The sequence below is a fragment of the Eutrema salsugineum genome, unplaced genomic scaffold (genome assembly GCF_000478725.1).
Source record: "Eutrema salsugineum unplaced genomic scaffold, Eutsalg1_0 scaffold_14, whole genome shotgun sequence".
Classification (NCBI taxonomy): domain Eukaryota; kingdom Viridiplantae; phylum Streptophyta; class Magnoliopsida; order Brassicales; family Brassicaceae; genus Eutrema; species Eutrema salsugineum.
Window position 1 is genome coordinate 1,716,607 of NW_006256877.1, and position 7,826 is coordinate 1,724,432.

Here is a 7,826-nt window from a genome sequence, read left to right on the forward strand (position 1 = left end):
CTCAAAAGATTATTGCAATGCCATCTACTCCAATGAGGACTATTCAGCTGCTGTGCAAGAGATTGAAGACCTCCTTTATGGTCAAGTTTTTACTGAGAATGCACACACTCAAGTAGATGAGGACGCCATCATAGATGAGTTTGAGTTCCTGTTCTGTGATCTCAATGAGGACATTGAGAAAGAAGGTGGGGAGACAGCTTGTTTTGATATGAAAAAGAATGATTCTGAGATTGCTGAAGGAAAGGATCAGAGAATGGTTCAAGGAAGGACATCTGATGGAGTCTCTAGCACTGGCTCAACAAGGGTGAAACCCAAATCTATTCCCAAGCTAGGCAATCCAGGAAAGTTCTCCATCTCATGCTCTCTTGGAAATTTGAAAGTGGACAATGCTTTGTGTGATTCTGGATCAAGCATCAGTGTAATGTCTTTAGACATGGTGGAGAGACTAGGGATCAAGAGTCTTAAGCATCACCCCATGTCAATCACCTTTGGAGATTCATCCTCAAAGAAACCATATGGAATCCTTGAAGACTACCCATTGAAAATTGGTGAATGCACAGTTCCAACAGATTTTGTAGTTATGAAGATGAAGAAGACAAAAGAGCTACCTCTTTTGCTTGGAACTCCATTTCTGAACACCACAGGAGCAAGGATGGACTTTGATACTCAAAGAGTGGTGCTTGCTAAGGTAGATGATGAAGTATCTTATCCTCTTAAGCCTCCTCTTGCTGGGTTTTGTGGAGTTATATCTGATGATTCTGATGAGTTGAAACATTATGGGATGATGTATGTGGGGAGTATTGGAACTATAGAAGAAGCTATACCCCTTGCATCTGTTGAGAAAAAGAAAGAATCCCTAATAAGACCTGATCTTGAGTTTGAAGGGGATTTCTTTAGTGATGATGAAGCTTGCTTGGAATCTCTATCTCCTACACCGAGTGAGAAAGAGATCAGCAGCAACAAAGGCAATGGCTCAGGGTCTCAAGACAAGAACCCACCAAGAACCAGACCATTCACTCTTGAGTCATCTTCTCAGGTCTTAACTCTCACTCCTTGGAAGTTTGTTGGTGGAGCTGTTGAATACAAGGTTAAAGGCAATGGAAGATCAAGACCATTTGCCAAAGTCAGAGCTATCCTCACACCAGAGTTCATAGACAAAGGATCTGATGGTGTCCAAGAGATGATGAACAAGGACCTCAAACTTGAATTCATGGACAAGACCTGGAGCATCAAAGCTCCTCATCTCCCTTACTAAAAAGAGTGTAAAAAGTCAAACTTAGTGACTTTAAACAAAGTGCTCTTGGGAGACACCCCAAGCTTATCTTTGTACATAGTTCTTCTGATTTCTTCTCTTTTCTTTTATGTTTTAGAACTTTTTGATGGGTTTTGTGAGTTGGTCTCAGGTACTAAGTGATCTTTGGAGGACATAGCTCAGTGATGAATGGAAAGAAGCATGTGAGAGAGCTGAGAGAAGTGTTTAAGGCCAGAAAAACGTTTAAGTCCCAAAAGCTGCGGCCTAGGAGTGCGGGTCAGAAGAGAAGAGCCCAGGCCGCAGCAAGGTTCGGAATTTACTCCGGCCTGGGCGTGCGACCTGGAAAGAGGAAGGCCGAGCCGCACAGAAAGAAGAAGGCCCGAAACGTTTAAGTCCCATCTACTGCGGGATGGGTGCGCGGGTCAGAAGAGGGGGAGCTAGGCCGCACGACTATTCGGAATTTACTCCGGCCTGGGCGTGCGACCTAGGAGCGTAGACGCTGAGCCGCACCAAAAAGAAGAAGGCCGAGGGTTCTAAGTGTTAAACCGTGCGACCTGGTGCTGCGGCCTGAAACCCAAGGAGTCTAAGTCGCACGATCGTTCGGAATTTACTGCGGGATGGTTATGCGGCTCAGAAGAACGATGGCCAGGCCGCACAGAAAGAAGGGAAACCCAAAATGCCCAAGTCCCAGAGGCTGCGGGATAGGAGTGCGGGTCAGAAGAAGGATGGCCAGGCCGCAGCAAGACTCGGAATTCACTCCGAGATGGTTGTGCGGGTCAGGAGAAAGGATGGCCAAGCCGCAGCAAAATTATTTCCGGTTCTACACCGTCAGGCCACACATCGAACCCCTCCTACTCATTGGGGTCTGATTTCAACAGCCACTAGGTAACACTCAAAACCTTGTAAATAGCATGTAGACTTTCTTTTCCTTTTGCATTTTGCTTGTTTGCTTTGGTTTCACTTCTTTCTCATACTTTTATAACACAAGGGACTGTGTTATTTAAGTGTGGGGGAGGAGTTTCATCCTTTACTAACCATGTTTTCTATTTTCTCATTTTACACTTTGAGTCTTGAGTCACATTCTAGTTGCATAGTCATCTAAGTGCATATAAAAACCAAAAAAATGGAAAAATCTGAAAAATTTTCACAAAAAATGATCATGTAGTTGCATTCTCATTTTTAGGATTGAGTCTAGATTGCATTTGCATATAGGTTGCATCTTGCAAGGAGTAATGATAGGTTTTCTAGAGAGTACATCACTTTGAGAACTTGAATTGAATATGCTTGTGAATCTTTTTCTATGCTTGCAAAGTCTGAAATGATTTGAATCTGAGAAGCAAGTTTGAATTAAACTCAACTCTAATTAAGTGGGAACCTTGAACTTGACTTGAAAATATCTTGTGATGCATTGTTTGAAAAAGCTTGTGGATACCAATATACATACTTGAGCTAGAACCACTGTTTTTACCACTCTTTTCCTTAGCTCAAGTAACTGAATCCACATCATGGATCAGTTCCCATACCTTGAACCCATCCTTCTTTTAAGCCAATGTTTGTGTGAGAATTGAAAGGCCACCTTGGATCAAACTTAGCAGAAAGTGTTAGGTTTAGAGCGACAAGGGCAGGTCTCATTGAGTGCTGTGTTCCAACATCAAGGAACTGAGAGTTTTGGCGAGGAATAAGTGTGGGGGAAAAGACTTTTTGGTGAGTGGAAAAAGGTGAGATGAGTGGAAAGAGAGAGTGAAAATAACTAGGGGAATGAAAGAAAAAGAAGTCAGTCTTGGTGTTTTGAGAAAGTGAGCTCTGGTTTGTTGAAAAGAAAAATCTAGCCTCTAAGTGAAAAAGAAAGAAAAGAAGCCAAAAGCTCAAATGTTTTGATAAGAAAGAAAGAAGAGGCTAGAAGTTGTAAAAGAAAAAGAGCTGTGTAAAGTTTGAGTTCCAAGACTTGAGAGTGAAAGTGAAGAACAAATCCCCTAGTGAGAGAAAAATGAGTGTGAAAAGTGAGGTCTTTGAGCAAGAGAGGAAGCTTTGAGTAGAGGGTGGGGAATGATGAGTCTTTGCCCTTGTATGCATAGGTTGCTTTTTACCTTTAGCATTCTGCCAAAGTTTGATCATTCATAGAGAGATCCCTTTGCTGCATTTAACCCACTTGAACACTGATGAGATCATTTTAATCTCATAGCCTCTCCCTAGCCAAGCCAGCTTGTTTAAACCTTGCATCATGAGATCCACCTGATAAAAGCTTAATGAATGTGAAAGAGTTGAGAGAGAGAAGAACTTGTGGAGATCCCTTGCTGAGTTGACATATATCTGAGTATGGCTTTGCATTGCATAATTGAGCATGAACTTGAATTCTCATTGTGATCACTTCTCTCAAAAAGAAAATGTGAACTCCCATTGCATACAACCTCTTTCTCTCATTTGCTCTTTTTGCTTGAGGACAAGCAAAGGATAAGTGTGGGGGAGTTGATATATTCATAAATTGCATCATTTAATGTACATATTCTAGTCAAAATCATGTCTCATTTGCATGCATTTTAGGTCTTTAGGCATTGTTTTAGGACTTAGGAGATTGCATTAGGTCCAAGAGAGTTTTGCATGTTTTGGAGTGTTAAACAGGTGCTTTTGGAGCCAATTTGGAGTGGATGATGTGATTCAGATGAAGAAATGGAGTTGGAATGATCAAAAATGGTGAAAAGGAGCAATTTTGGGTTTCTCGGCAAAATGGTGTACTGAAGGTCGAAGGTTCTCGACCAAAATCCTTCCCGCGGGTAGCTTTCTCGGCCAATAACACGTACCGCGGTCAAGTCTCTCGGCCAAAATCTCCGGGTGCAGACACGTTTCCGAAATCGCCTGTCCGGGGAACCTTCCGGTCAGATTTAGCTGTCGGAGTCTTCATAAAGGTTGGAGATAATTGAGTCAAGAGTTCATAACAGTTGGAATCAAGGCATTTGGACCACAGAACTGAAAGATATGGTAATCGGAAGACGAACAGGTCTCCCACTCATTCCGGAGCAATCCGATACCCCTGAATGATCGCCTGTCCGGGGAGCCTTCCGGTCCGATTCAGACGGCGGGTGCTTCATAGAAGTTGGAGAGCATTGCATCACGGTCTCTTAGCAAGTAGAATCGTGGAATTCGGACGCGTGAGCAGAGAGATAAGCTTGTCGGAAGGAACCCCAGTCTCGCAGGTATTCCGGACCGAGCAGATCAGTTCTAAAGGATGCGAAGGACGGTGCACTTCCAGGCCGATTTAGTTTCCGGGTCCTTCATGAGAACCATAGACATTTGAGCCTTCTTTCCAGAACGTCCAAGAGCATTCAATTCGGATCTATGAGCAGAAAGATACAGTCTCCGGAATGGACACATGTCTAGACGCCTCTCTCTGGTCGTGTACATGCACTGCAAAGATGTGCCCTCCAGGAAGCCTTACACTTCCCAAGCACCGAAGCTTTCTTCACAAAAGTTGGAGATAAATGAGTCCTCTGTCTTCTGCAACCGAAATCATTCAATTCGGACAAGTCTCATAGGAGTTACACTCTCCGGAATGCGAAGTGGTCTAAGCTGCTCTGGATGCTGCGAGTTGGAGAGGAAGGAGACCAAGCCGCAGCAACACTCGCAAATCACTCCGACTTGAGCCTGCGACCTAGGTGCAATAGAGACCAACCCGCACAGTTTGTACATTCCCCAGAAACCGCCTTAGCCCTGCGAGTTGGAGAGGAAGGAGACCAAGCCGCAGCAACACTCGCAAAACACTCCTACTTAGGCGTGCGGCTAAGACAAGGCGATTCAGGCTTCACAAGACAAGTCTTCATCTACTGCGACTTAGGTGTGCGACCTGGGACATACTGGACTGACCCGCAGGATTTCCACTTGACCCAACTGAGCCGGGTCAGTACCCAGTTTGTCCTGGGCTGACCCGGTCCATTAGCACTAGGTATATATAGTTTTTTGGGAGAAAAACCCAAGGATGTTATCTTCTCTCTTAGTTTCTCTCTAGTTTTCTTTCCTTTTTAGTGTAAAAACGTTTTTGATTAAGAGAGATCTCAAGGATTTAATCAATCTAAGTCTGTTTCTCATCATCTCATCATCTCATTTCTGCTTCTAATCATGATTAACATCATCTCTTGCAAAAGATTAGATGTGTTCTTCATGATTAGTGAGTAGTCATCTTTTAAGCTTCTAGGTGTGTAGATTAGGGTGCTTAGATGTTTGATTGGTGATGTTTAGGGTTTAGATTCTCATTCCATTTCCTTAGTTAGTTGCTCCTAATGCCAGATTTCCTTGGGAAAGTGAAATCTGGGTTCATAGGCATTTCATGCACCAAAAGTGTTTGATGAAATGCCTGAATGAGCTAACTAAGGGTTTATGCATTAATGTCATGGGAATGATTGTTAAATGCATGAATGGCATATTAGAACTGTTTCTTAATGCTCATTGATTCATATTTCACAAATGATGATTTGGTTTGAAAATGGATTAGTGTAGAGGTTAGTGCCTTCATGAGAGGATTAATCTAGATTAGAGTTCTAAGTTAATTGGAATTTGAGATCATGTGATGCTTGCTTTATCTTTCTGTATAAGATTCAGTCTTTCTTAGCTCTTATTTTGATGCACAAAGAGGCTGTCTGGTCATGTTAGACTTGGAGCCTTATGCTTGTTAATTGCTTATTCACTAATGGGAATTAGTCTTGAATTGGTAATTAACAAAGGGATTTCTGTCATGAGAATGAATTAATCTGAATTGGAAGTCTAGACTAAAGATTTGCAAGTGTTGCATTGTTTGCTTAGCATCATGAATTCACATTTAAAGCACCCTAATCAATGATCACATCTAGAGGTTTAGCTTTCTTTTTATTTGAATTTGAGTGTTTGTTTAGTTTCTCTTGCTTGTTTAATTCTTAATTACTGTTTGTTCTTGCTTGTTTTGTTTTTAGATAATCTTGGTTACCAACTCATCTGCTTATTAGACTTGGATTAAGAATTGATCCTCATAGTTCTAGTGTCTAGAATCTCTCCATTTGGATTGATACCTCAAGTGCTACAATGACATGAGTAGTTGAGGAATTGATCAAGGATTGAAAAATTCCTACTATCAATTTGGCGCCGTTGCCAATTGGAGAGTTCATTCTAGCATTAGGACTTTGGATCTTCTTGAGATCAAGTCATTTTCTTTTGTTTTACTGATTACCTTTCAAGTGCTGTCTTTGTTTTCAGGTGTATGAACACCAGAAGTCAAGCAAGGAGACAACGAGAAAGAGCTGAGCACATTGAGAGGTTGGGTATGGATCAAGGGCAACAGGCTCATGGTGGTAATGGAAACCACCAGAATCAAGAAGAGCCACCGCCTCCACGTCCAAGACAAGTTGTGGGAGCTGGTGATGAGGCCAATGCTCAGGGTGAAAGACATGGGATTCAAGCCCCAACACCTGAAAACGATTTTGAGATCAAATCTGGCCTGATCAACATGGTGCAATCAAACAGGTTCCATGGCTTGGCATTAGAAGACCCATTAGATCACATTGACAACTTTGATAGAGTTTGTGATCTAACTAAGATGAATGGAGTGAGTGAGGACAGTTTCAAGTTGAGGCTATTTCCTTTTTCTCTAGGAGACAAAGCTCATCAGTGGGAAAAGTCTCTACCTCAAGGATCAGTCACAACTTGGGAGCAATGCAAAAGAGCATTTCTAACCAAGTTCTTCTCTTCATCAAGAACAGCAAGGTTAAGAAATGAAATCTCAAGTTTCATTCAGAAGAACCATGAATCATTTTGTGAGGCTTGGGAAAGATTTAGAGGGTATACCATGCAATGCCCTCACCATGGATTCTCAGATTGTCAGCTGCTAAGTACATTCTACAGAGGTACTTTACCAGAGGTCAGACTTCTCTTGGACACAGCTTCAAATGGTAATTTCATGACCAAGGAAGTCAATGATGCCATGACCCTAGTGGAGAACGTAGCTCAGAGTGATGAGCTTTATGGATCAGACTTTGAAAGGAATTCAAGAGGGGCTGTGAGTGCTGAAGAGGAAAGGACAAGGAAAGACATCAAGTCTCTCAATGAGAAGCTAGACACACTTCTTTTAGCTTCTCATCAGTCAGCCAACTTTGTTAGAGATGTGAATCATGTGTTTCAAGACACATTTCAAAGGGAAGACATCACAGCTGAGGTGAACTTTGTAGGTGGCCAACAAGGTTACCAAAAGGGCTTTACCTACTACAAGAATCCCCCAAACCAGAACTTATATCCTCAAAACACTCAACAACAAGGTTTTGTCTCTCCCCAACAACAAAGTCTCCAACATAACTCAGAGAATAAGGATCAAGAAGTGCAGAACCTGCTCCAGCAAATCCTCAAAGGTCAAGCAAGTGGTGCCATAGACTTCAACAAGAAAATGGCAGAGATTAACAACAAGGTGGACTGCACTTATTCTGATCTTCTAACTCAACTTTCAACCTTGGCTTCCAAAGTCAAGACTCTAGAGAACAACAAGGGCCACTGCAGTTCTCAAGCTCAAAGATCTTTACCAGGGACATCAATTGCACATCAAACAGAATACTGCAATGCAACC

General features: G+C 42.3%; 1 non-coding gene across 1 annotated transcript; it reads right to left on the reverse strand.

The window, feature by feature from the left end:
• Positions 1–6,974: 6,974 nt before the first annotated feature.
• On the reverse strand, positions 6,975–7,081 carry LOC112088610. The gene has a single exon (XR_002900556.1). It is a non-coding gene; the product is annotated as a small nucleolar RNA R71 (small nucleolar RNA).
• Positions 7,082–7,826: the final 745 nt, after the last annotated feature.